This window comes from Lithobates pipiens, unplaced genomic scaffold (assembly GCF_037356315.1).
Source record: "Lithobates pipiens isolate NorthernLeopardFrog02 unplaced genomic scaffold, aLitPip1_a1.2 Scaffold_13, whole genome shotgun sequence".
NCBI classification, from domain to species: domain Eukaryota; kingdom Metazoa; phylum Chordata; class Amphibia; order Anura; family Ranidae; genus Lithobates; species Lithobates pipiens.
The window spans coordinates 80,153,870-80,166,831 of NW_027507718.1; positions in this window are offsets into that span (position 1 = coordinate 80,153,870).

Sequence of the window (12,962 nt, forward strand, 5' to 3'; positions counted from 1 at the left end):
CCCATTAGACATGTTACCCACTAGTGTAATGGGGATAATCCAGGAAAAAGTAGGAATTATGTTTATTTAAATTATTCTTAACTTTACCCACTGATTTTATCCTATTCTGAACACTAGTTTTGGAGCTCCTGTTCACATGGCCCAGAGGATCCTCTCCACCTGCTTCTTCTCACTGATCATACGGCCCTTGGCATTCTCTTCTCTTGCTCCTGGTCACTGCTCACACAGCCCCTGACTTCCTCACCTCCTGTTACTGCTCACTTATCATGTGGCCCATGGCATCCAATCATCCTGCTCGCTGATTTTTTGGACCCCAGAATCCTCTCCTTCTGTTCCCAATTACTGAGCACATGGCCCCCACTGTCTTCTCCTTCTGCTCCAGCTCACTGATCACATGGTTCCTGCATCCTCTCCTCTTGCTCCTGCTCACTGATCACACAGCCTGTGGTGTCCTTTGCTCTTGTTCGCTGATTACATAGCCCCTGGCTTCCTATCCTGCTCCCACAGCTTCCAGCGTCCACTCCTCCATTCACTGATCACACAGTCTCATGATGTCCTGTACTCCTGCTACGGCTCACTGATCTCACAGTCCCTGGTTTCCTCTCCTCCTACTCCTACTTACTGATTACACAACCCCCAGAGTCCTCCCCTCCTGTTCCCACTCACTGATCACACGGCCCTTTACATCATCTCCTTCTGCTCTCATTCAGTGTTATCCTGTTATCATTATTTGTTTAACCACTTCAATACCGGGCCTATTCTGGCACTTCTCTCCTTCATGTAAAAATCATAATTTTTTTTGCTAGAAAATTACTCTGAAACCCTAGAGCCCAAAGCATTATATATGTTTTTTTAGCAGACATCATAGGGAATAAAATGGCGCTCATTGCATGCTTTTTATCTCACACAGTATTTGCGCAATCATTTTTCAAACGCCTTTTTTTGGGAAAAAAAACAATTTCACAAATTAAAAAATGACAAAACAGTAAAGTTAGCCCAATTTTTTTATATAGTGTGAAAGATAATGTTATGCCAAGTAAATAGATTCCTAAGATGTCACGCTTTAAAATTGCGCACAATCATGGAATGGCGCCAAACTTGGGTACTTAAAAATCTCTATGGGCAACACTTGAATTTTTTTTACAGGTTACAAAACGAAAGAGGTCTAGTGCTATAATTGTTGCACATGCTCTAACGCACACGGCGATACCTCACATGTGTGGTTTGAGCGGCGTTTACATAAGTGGGCGGGACGTACGTGGGCGTTCGCTTCTGAGTACTGCTCTTGTGATGGTATATAGAAAAAAGTATACTTTGTTTAATTTCTTCATTTTTTTTAAATTGTGACATAAAATAATAACTTCAAAAAACTCACACTAAATACTCTCTCTTACACTCTTACTAAATACTTTGGATCATGTACTTTTCAAAAATAGGTAATTTAGAGGGTATTTGTACTGTTCTGACAATTTAGGACCTCAAGATATGAGATAGGCCGTCAGTACATCAGGATCAATCAATTTTAAAAATGTATAGATCCTATAATTTTCATACAGTTTTTGTTTTATCCAGCTGTATTTACTAGTGCAACTTATAACATCCAAGTGAAAGATATAACCAACATGCCAGAAAATGTTTAGAAATTCAAAAACAGTATCACTGAATTGGAAAAAGAATCACCACCCTTATTTCAGTTTTGTGTTGGACCTCATATTGCTTTAATGATAGCGTTTAGACTGTTGGGATAGGTCTCTAATAATTTTGCACATCTAGACTTTGCAATATTTGCCCACGCTTCTTTGCAGAACTGCTCATGTTTAGTTAAATTTGATAGTGATCGTTTGTGGACTGCAGTTTTCAGGTCATTCCACAGATTTTGAATGAGGTTTAAGTCTGTGCTCTGATTAAGCCATGCAAGGACATTCACCCTTTTCTCCTTCAACCACTGTGTGGTCATTTTTGCTGTGTGCATTGGGTCATTGTCATGTTGGAAGGTAAACCTTCTTCCCATTGACAATTTTCTGATAGAGGGCAGCGGATTTCTCTTAAAAATGTAATGGTATTTTGCCCCATCCATTTTCTTCTATCCTGAGAAGTGCTCCAGTACCTGCTGCAAAGAAACACCCCTATAACAGGACATTACCACCTCCATGCTTTAATTTAGGAATGTTATTTGGATTAGGTTTTCAACCAGACATATCTTTTGGTGTTGAGGCCAAATCATTACATTTTAGTCTCATCCAACCACCTTAATTGCACCTTGAAGTTTCTGAGGCCATATGGAAAAGGTGTTATAGTCAGATGAGACTAAAATTTTTATTGACAGAAGTTGAATGCAAACCTCAATATTCATAGGTAAGGCAACCCATTACCTTAAAGTACCACAAAGATCATGGTTTATTGTCATCAAGCTGTCAGGGGTTTACTTTTTTCAGACCAAATTATAACATGACATGGCAAAATATTTTTTTTTTTTACTTTTTTGCACTGCAGATACCGTATATACTCGAGTATAGGCCGACCCGAATATAAGCCGAGGCCCCCAATTTACCCCCAAAAAAACTGGCAAACTTATTGACTCGTGTATAAGCCGAGGGTGAGACATGCCTGTCCATCCCTGTGTGTGTGTCCGTCCATCCCTGTGTGTCCGTCCATCCCTGTGTGTCCGTCCATCCCTGTGTGTCCGTCCATCCATCCCTGTGTGTGTGTGTGTCCATCCATTCATCCATCCCTGTGTGTGTGTGTCTCCATCCATCCATCCATCCATCCCTGTGTGTGTGTGTCTCCATCCATCCATCCCTGTGTGTGTGTGTCTCCATCCATCCATCCATCCCTGTGTGTGTGTGTATCCATCCATCCCTGTGTGTGTGTGTGTGTGTGTGTGTGTGTGTGTGTGTGTGTGTGTGTGTGTGTGTGTGTCCAGCCTACCTGTGTCCCGAGCCTTTGTCCCGAGCCTCCGTCCCGTGCCTTGCCTCCTTGCCTCCGTCCCGTGCCGTGCCTTGCCTCCGTCCCGTGTCGTGCCTTGCCTTGCCTCCGTCCCGTCCCGTGCCGTGCCTTGCCTTGCCTCCGTCCCGTGCCCTCTTCGTCGGCGCCTCGGCGGCCATTGTAAAATTCAAAAGCCGCGCCTCCGCCTTCGCCTGTGATAGGCGGAACACTGAATTTCCCAGCAGCCTGTGTTCCGCCTATCACGGACATCGTATCATCCTCGTCCGTAGTACGAGGATGATACGATGTCCGTGATAGGCGGAACACAGGCTGCTGGGAAATTCAGTGTTCCGCCTATCACAGGCGAAGGCGGAGCCGGAGGCGCGGCTTTTGAATTATAGAATGGCCGCTGTCTGTCTGCTCGACACGCTGATCGAGCGGGCAGACAGCGATGACTCGAGTATAAGCCGAGGGGGGCACTTTCAGCCTCAAAAAAGAGGCTGAAAATATCGGCTTATACTCGAGTATATACGGTATGTGTCTGCTTTCCTCAATGATGACTTATCTGTGTAGCACATCAAGAGTGAGGAGATTTCATGAACTAGCTAGTGGTAATTATATTCAATTTGTTTTGTTTTGTAATGTTGAAGGTATTTTTCTGATCATCCAGAAAGATTCTACAGTTATAATGAGTGTCAAAAATATATCTAGGAATTTTAAACCACACAGAAAGCTCACCTTAACCAAATGTCCATGGAATGTGTGCAGGCAAACACTGATTGTCTAAGAACATTGATGAGAGGTGTGAAAGTTTGTGAAACCACTCTGTTTTAATTACATACTTCAATCACTATGGTGCCATGAAACCTTGGACATATATTAATTATTCACAGAATATGGCTGAAGGTGTGAATTGTTGTCAATTTGCCAGGGTAGAAATGTTAAAATGGCATTGCATGTGGGTGACAAATGGTGTCAAAAGCCCCAGCCCCTGTTTAGAGATTGTTGTTACTGTTTTACATATATGGCATCTTTCTGGAGTCTCGCCAATTAGTTGTCTTGTTCAAAAAGTGTATCTCACTGTGACTGAAAGACTGTTCCTTTTCCTTAAAGCGTAACTCCACTTTTGTTGAGAAAAAAAAAACATTTCCCTTTGGATGATCTATGTACATTGCAAGGATTATAACAACCTTTGTTGCAGATTCCTACCTTTTGTTATTCTGAAGTAATTCATGTATGTTTGTCTGTGCCTCTGCACTGAGTGGGTCTAATGGAGTGGTTTCATAATTACCGTATTTATCGGCGTATAACATGCACCGGCGTATAACACGCACCCCAAGTTTAGGAGGGAATTTTAAGGAAAAAAACTTTTAGGAGGGAAGTTTAAAGGGAAAAAAAAAACTTACATTTATATGCCCATCAGTGTCATCTGCAGCCTTGTCCACCATTGCAGCCTTGTCCACCATTGCAGTCTTATGCAGCCTTGTCCACCATTGCAGTCTTATGCAGCCTTGTCCACCATTGCAGCCTTATGCAGCCTTGTCCACCATTGCAGCCTTATACAGCCTTGTCCACCATTGCAGCCTTATGCAGCCTTGTCCACCATTGCAGCCTTATGCAGCCTTGTCCCCCATTGCAGACTTGTCCCCCATTGCAGCCGTGTCTATTTTATTTTTTTTAAATGCCGTAGTTCTCGGCGGGCCTCCGGCCGCCTTCGGCTCTTCTTGGGCAGCTTTCGGCTGCCTTTGGCCGTTCTCGGAAGCTTTCGGCCGCCGAGAACAGCCTGAAGGCGGCCGAAAGCTGCCAAGTATGGCCGAAGGCGGCCGAAAGCTGCCAAGAAGAGCCGAAGGCGGCCGAAAGTCGCCTTGAAGAGCCGAAGGCGGCTGAAAGCCACTCAGAGGCTCAGAATTTTGGGGGATCGGCGTATAACACGCACCCACGATTTTCCCCTGCTTTTAAGGGGAAAAAAGTGCATGTTATACGCCGAAAAATACGGTAACTGTCAGGTTTTCAGCTTCAGAGCACTAATGAGGAAATCTGATGGGCCTGCATCCCTTTAGACTTGCTCCAGTATCTCTCCAAAAATGAAATTTTTGTTGCAGGGGATCCCTGAAATCTGACTTGTATCTTAGGCAGACTTCTGGGAAAATTGGCAAGCCAATTACACAAGCAAGAAATTATGTTTCTGGGGAATGGTCGGTACATACTCTGTGTACAGAACAACTCCATGTAGCCATATTGCAATGCATTCTAAGAAAAATTACAATGGCTGCAGATTTAAAAGGAAAGGTAATTTTTAATAACATTCAATTACAATATGATTAGTGTCACAATTATATGTGCTATATTATTATTTCTTTATTTGCTATTTTTTTCCCCCCACAAAAGCGGAGCTCCAGTCCCCGGATTCCGATAAGCCCCCCGCCCGCAGACCCCGACAACCAATGACCAGGGTTGTCGGGAAGAGGCCCTTGTCCTCATCAACATGGGGACAAGGTGCTTTGGGGTGGGGGGGGGCGCTCGTCCCCACCCCCTTTCCTGGCCGGCCGGGTAGCGTGCTCGGATAAGGGTCTGGTGTGGATCTGGGGGGGACCCCCACGCCGTTTTTTTTGGCGTAGGGGGTTCCCCTTGGAATCCATGCCAGACCTAAGGGCCTGGTATGCTCTTGGAGGGGGAACCCACGCCACATTTTTTTCATAAATTTGCCGTGGAGTTCCCTCTTCAGAGCTCATTGGCCACGGCAAAAGTCGCCTGGCCTGGGGCGACTTGTAAGTCGCCCCAGGTCATGTCTAAAAGTTGCGTTCAAGTCATCTCCAAGTTGCCTCACAAAGTCGTCCTGAAGTCGTGTCGCCCCTGTGTGAACCGAGCCTTAGGGCTTACAATCTAAAAGGGAGGGTATAATGAGCACATACAGTATATATTATAAAATTATACAAATACAGTAAATGTCTTAAAGTCCACCTGGGATTTGCCAAATTCACCAGAATATGTGCTTTACAGAGTAAAAGTCCATGTATAAGCATTCCTAATCCAGGCCTATATAGTTAAAAGGTAAGTGCTTAGTGTACTTACCCTTAGTGGGCCCCAAGGACCGTCCCTGGCAGCCGGGTCCTCCTGAAAGCTACAAATCTGACCTACAGACTTATCTTCAGTCTTGTTGTACAGCTCCTCTCTCTGTACTAAACATGATTACTTTGATTTCCACTGCACACTGTGAGCTGTGACCATGTGAGCTAGTGTGCATTAGAAGCATCAGAAAATGAGAAAGAGGCTGCCTCATTTTCTGGCAGGAAATGTCCATCATCATCCAGCCCCCTTCCTCCCCCGCTAAACTGCCCCTAGCCCAATTTTTTTTTTTTTTGCATTTCAGTTCTTTCAAAAATAGAAGCTCATCATTACATGTGGCAATTACCTAAGACAGTCTGCATGCAAATGCAACTTGCCTAGGATCACCCACTACTCCAAACATACCTCCACCCATTAAGACATTTGGATATTTTCCAAACTCTTCCCAAATGTCACACTTCTGTACACATCGATGCAGAGCTTTTGTCTCCTGTCTGAGTTTCTCTGGTTCCTGCCTATTGCGCCCTAAGTCTGTGCACCTGTGTGTTAGTGTTTGAACAACGTGTCTTCACATGGAAGCCGGACCCCTCTGTTCCTGTGTTTTTTGCCGCCGCCTGAATATTCCCATATTCTGTGTGTTGTTTGATCCTGTCTTTGTTCTCAGTGTTTTCCCCCTGGCTGTGCAGTTATTTGTCCTTGGTTTCTGTCAGTGGATCTCTTTATTTCCTGTTGGTGTGTGTGTCTTACTCAGCATTGCTTCTTGTTGTTTGCTTGCAGCCCTTTACAGCTTGCTGAGTCTCTCTCTCTCTCTCTCTTTATGCACCGTTCCTCAGCATCCCCTTCTCTCCTACACTGCATGGTTGTGCTAGAGAGCTGCAACTTGTTGGCTGCCTTGCAACACAACATCCACACCTCCAGTGGCTCTTGGGAAGACTGGGCGGCTGCATGCAGTCACACTACTCCTGCATCTGTGAGGACCAGGTAACCTGTTCAGTTGTCTCATTGGCCTGTAAGATCTTGAGTTTACAGTCCCAGGTGGTCTTACCCTCTGATTGTGACACCAAGAACCAGTCCACTTGTTGCATAAGACTTAAGAGAAGGGCTGAGGCAGGATTCTCTGATGTTTTCAGGAAGCTATGTACAGCACCCTGAAGCCACCCTCACCTCCTCCCCTCACAAGCCATAATCTGCTTGAATTGCATAAAGAAGCAGAGCAATGAAATGATGACATCACCGAATCTCAAATAAGATATGCAATGAAAGCAGAAAGTATTTTTCAAAAAATGGCATGAGCATGAGGACTTCATGCACATAGGAACCAATGATGGACATGTCCTAAACGTGCTCTGCACCTCTCTGGAACCATAAGGGTCATATACCACATCGGATGCATTATCTCACTCCCAAACCACCGTCACTACCTACCCATACTATCTGACACTGCACTATACCTTTCCAAGAGGTGATGCCAGCCTACTGTAAAGTTTCTTCTCAGAGATGATGATGCTGAAAGCAGATCAGGTTTTCCATTTCCCAAGTGGTAATCCACAGCACACTAAGAGCTCCTGCGGAGAATCAATCATGTGCTGCACAAATCCCTGCAAGCTACATCAAAACAAATTACTGACAATCTTACCTGGGAAATACTCAAACTAGGCCAAACAACTGCCAAACAAATCTAGAACCCAGCATGGATGACAACTCAACAGTGATGGAGGGCCATGACAAAGACAATGAAGCCCTTAAAGACAATAACAAAACACAATTTGCTAAATTTGAGGACCTGGATAACAGATACCAGTGGTTGAATTTCTGCATTTGAAGGATCCCCAGATGTTTCTGTGAAATAACTGGAATTGGGACAAAACCCAAAAGGCCACCTTTGTTTAAAGCAAAGCCTTGCAGCAAGAAAAAAGTTTGGTATTAACTCGATGGCAGCTAAAAGAGCCTGCTAACCTCAAATCAATCAGAAAATGAAAATAAAGACCAAAACGACCCCAGTACTAGGAACTAATAATCATAATTACAGTTTCTTAACAGACCCTAATCTCTGCCAATGCAGTTTGTCCACTATGTTTTCCATACATACATCAGCTTCCAATTCACTGGCACTGTGGTTGCCCTGTACTCCCCATCCTCTTGGTATAGTAAGAAGGCTGGCTTCACCAAAAGCTCTCTATTTGACACTTATAAGCCTGCCGGCCATAGTAAAAATACGTTTAGTACATTATAGTTTAAAAAAAAAATCATCTTGGGTGACTCTGCACATAAATACACCAATTTAAAACCAACATGATTTGCTTAAAAAACCCATAGTAGCAGCAAATCCAAACCATATTCCATATTCCTAACTTTATTAAATACGGAAAAAATAAACAAAACCAATAAACATTCTCTTTAACAATTGATATTCAAAATAAAATGTGCCTAATTTGGCTTCTTCCTGTTGTACATATAACATCAAAGTCAAAGATTGTTGATTGTCAGCCCCAAAGATATTAAACCACTATGCACTGTTGTTACTTACCTAAGCAATATATTTATGTGCAACATTTTATTTGCAATACAAAACATAAAATCAATGGCAATGTTAATCACAACATGTAGCAACTAAAGATACCTTATTGTATTAACATATGAAACAATCCTTCATCAAGAATGAACATAGCCTGTCCCTGAAGAAAAGTAATATTCTTTTCTCACTTCAGTCTAAGGATGCCCATAAATTTAAAAATGCTGTTCAATGATATGCTGGCTACATAGATACCTTCAGTTTCTACAACTAAGTTCTAGTGTACATGCACACAGCAACTGTTCAATGATTAGATTGGAACCATGGACCAGTCAATGTGAAGTACCAAAGTTTCAGAGCAGTTGACAACTACAGAAAAGCTTGTTCTTTAATGATTCACCCAGACATAATTAAACACGGAGTGTGCAAATGTTTAATTAACTTGGAGCTATGTGTCCTTTATTGTTCTCTTACCAGATTTTACTGATAGTAACCCAGAGGGAAATTCTAAATCATTGGTTGAATAATATTTAATTTAATGTTTTTCATTTCATCAACTTTTTATTGTTATAATTTTATTTCCCAGACTGGCAAATCATTCACACATTATCTAATTGTTAAAAAAGAAAATGGTAAAGGGACACAATGAAAAGGTAATCAGACAGAGATTTCACAGATTAACTATATTTAAATTGTATTAAGTGAAATGGAATCTTCATGATACTAAACAAGCTTGTCACACATGTCTGTCCATTTGAGTCATGTTCTTGATAATAAATGCTGTGCTTGCTTCTTCTTTCATAACTGTTCATTATCATGACAAAAATATTTTTATGAATTAAAATATATGTATAGTCAAAACTTTATTTTAGTTTTGGATACACTAGAAAAGATCACATCCACCTGTCAAGTTCAATCTGTCTATTTGTCTTGGTGACTACTGGCTGAGATAAAACATTTTAAGTTTTTTGCTAGAACAAGGGGTAGGGGCAAATCTTCCCTGTCTTACTTATTCTGGTGACCACTGTATCAGAGTAGAATTCCTTTCATGTGCAGAGATTTTCTTTCATATCCTGTTGCATCTATTATCAGACCAGGGCCGATCCTAGGGTCACCGACGCCTGAGTGCAGAAATATTTCTGGTGCCCCCACATGGGCGTGGTCATCTTACTGACTCCTCCCCATTACAAATTTTTCTATGTCAATGACTCAAACACAGATGTTCCCCTAAGCAGTCTTCTTTACCCTGGGATCCTTCCATGATCTCTTAACAATAAACAAATTACAGGAGGAGAGTACACTAATGGGACCTGGAGGGGGTCTCTCTAACAGACAAAGAGAGGACTTCTGTTAGAGAGTCTGGTAGAAAGAGCCAACAGACATACTACAGACATAGTACAGGAGATGGTCAGAGACTGCAGACATGAAAACAATAAATGGTCAGAGACTGCAGACATACTACGGGAGATGGCCAGAGACTACAGACATAATACAAGTAATGGTCAGAGACTGCAGACATACTACGGGAGATGGTCAGAGACTGCAGACATACTACGGGAGATGGTCAGAGACTGCAGACATGATGATACAAGAAATTGTCAGAGACTGCAGATATGATACAAGAGATTATCAGAGACTGCAGATATGATACAAGAGATGGTCAGAGACTGCATACATAGTACAGGAGATGGTCAGAGACTGCAGAAATGATACAAGAGATGGTCAGAGACTTCAAACTTAACCCAGGACTTTTTTTCTTCTCAGAGAATAGGTGCAGGTACTCACCCCCCATATAGCACAGAGCACAGGGTTCAGGGGTGTGCACAGGGCTTAGGATTATGCATTGCACAGGCTGCAGGGCACAGTAGTGCATATCGCACAGAGCACAGGAGTGTGTGTTTGAAGAATATTATTAATATCTAATATTCTAGTATCTCAAGGGCGTTTCCAGATAGCATTGATAGTCTGACTGACTTAAAACGAAGTGTGAGTTTATTGTCACACAGTTGGCATCATAAACACAGTGTAAAAAGTACAATAGTTCAGTTCAGTATTGGTAAAAATATATGAAATAGAATAAATAGTTATAAAGCTGTAATAAGCTTATGAAAGCATGTGTGCTTCATGGCTGCTGGCTTCTGTCTTCCGTCACCAAAAATAAGCAGGAAATTACATTCTGATAGAATTCAGCTGTCCCAACTTATCAGTCTCTTTGTGTGAATATGTCAGTTTCATCTCTGTATTAGGTGTGTGTGCCTGTCTCCTTTCAATATCGAAGCGTTGGCTTTATATGTTACATGTGAATGTCATAACCTCACAAAAACGTAGAACCAGGGGCGTAACTATAGGGGGTGCAGCAGTCGCGACCGCAACTGGGCCCTGTGATGCAGGTGGCCCATGCAGCCCCCTCTACATATGGCCGGCAGCAGCATAGGCACCATGCACACGGGTGGCTGGAGATGGAGGGTGACTAGCAGAGCTCCATGCTCGACTATCGCACTGGCTGCTCTTTAGTTGTGCATTCCCCACATGACCTGTGTCCTCGGCCGGCTCCTCAGAGTACCCCTCTCCTGCTCCATGCATTGCCTCTCAGTCCGATGTCTGTTCTCCCCAGCCAGAGTCCCCCCCCCCCCCCCCCCCGAGTCCGGCCCACACTGCACTGCATACTTCTCCCGGGTAAACAAACTTTAAGCACACAGATGCAGTGCAGCCCTATGAGAGACGGCTCCCCGGAGGACACTGCAGGCTTGTCTGCCAGCCCCCCTCCTCCCCCATCATACACAGATGATGAAAGGTCTTTTTGGTAGATATGCTTGATTGTCTGTCCAGGACACTGGATGGAGCCCATGCCAACATGGATGAGTGCGCGGCCTGCAGCTTGGTCATGGTGAGTGAGAGGACCCCACACACCATTGCATACCCCCTCCATCTCCCCCTGGGAACAGGGACCCCTTCTCACCTGGGGGTAGTAACTTCATTTGCCCTGGAGAAAGGACCTCATCTCTTCTGGGGACGGGGACCCCATCCTGCCTAGGGACAGTCCCCCAATGGGGCACCTAACATATTTTTTTTTAAATAATAAAAAAAAAACTACTGACACCAGTGGTGGAACTACAGGGCTCACAAAGGTCATACCTGTGACCACGCCCTGGAGTTCCACCGCCAGACTCGGAGGGAAGGGCCCTGGCTGGGGTTCAGGGGGGCCCTTCATGGTTTCTTGCATCGGGGCCCTGAAGGTTCTAGTTATGCCACTGCGTAGAACCTTGTATGACACACATTCATTTCTGCTAACTTCAGCAATATGCTATACAAAAGTAGATACTAACTCAGAGAGTCATATGGAGCTTGATTCACAAGCCCACATGTACTCACAGATGGCACAGGAGTGTAATACTTACAGACGGCACAGGAATATGATATTCACAGATGGCACAAGGGTTTGATAAGCACAGGCAGCACAGGAGTGCGATACTCACAGATGACCCAGGAGTGTGATACTCACAGATGGCACAGGAGTGCAATACACAGACAGCACGCTCGATACTCAGAGAGCACACTCACAGATAGCACAGGAGTGCGATACACACAGACAGCAGAGAATTCAGGAATGCGTATTGTATGGATGTTGGGCTGATGTTTAATTGTTTTCCTGGGCTGAGGAGTGCAAGGAGTAGAGGGTTCAAGTGTGTGTTTCAGACAGTGCTCAGGAGTGTGCTCAGGAGCCCACATGTACTAACAGATGGCACAGGAGTGTGATATTCACAGAAAGCACAGGAGTGTGATACTCACAGATGGCACAGGAGTGCAATAAGCACAGATGGCACAGGAGTACGATACTCACTGATGGCACAGGAGTGAGATACTCACAGATGGCACAGGAGTGCGATACTCACAGATGGCACAGAAGTGCAATAAGCACAGATGACACAGGACTGCGATACTCACAGATGGCACAGGAGTGTGATACTCACAGACGGCACAGGAGTGCGATACTCACAGATGGCACAGGAGTGCGATACAGACAGCACAGGAGTGTGATACGCACAGACAGCAAAGGGTTCAGGAATGCATATTGTATGGGTGTTGGGCTGAGGTTTGATTGTTTTGCTGGACTGAGGAGTGCATGGAGCAGAGGGTTCAAGTGTGTGTTTCAGACAGTGCTCAGGAGTGTGCCATGCACTTAGCACAGAGGTAACACACTGCCCAGTGTACAACAAATATTACCCCCCTCCCCATTCCCAGTACAGACTATCTCCTTAACCAGTTGCCGACCGCCGCACGCCGATGTACGTCGGTACAATGGCACGGGCAGGCATAAGGACATACATGTACGTCCCTTGCCTCCCGCGGGTCGGGGGCCCGATCGGGCCCCCGCCCGGTGCCTGCGGCGGTCGGTATTCGTACGGGAGCGATCCCGGACGAGGGGACGGCCATTCATTCATGGCCACCCCCTCGCGAT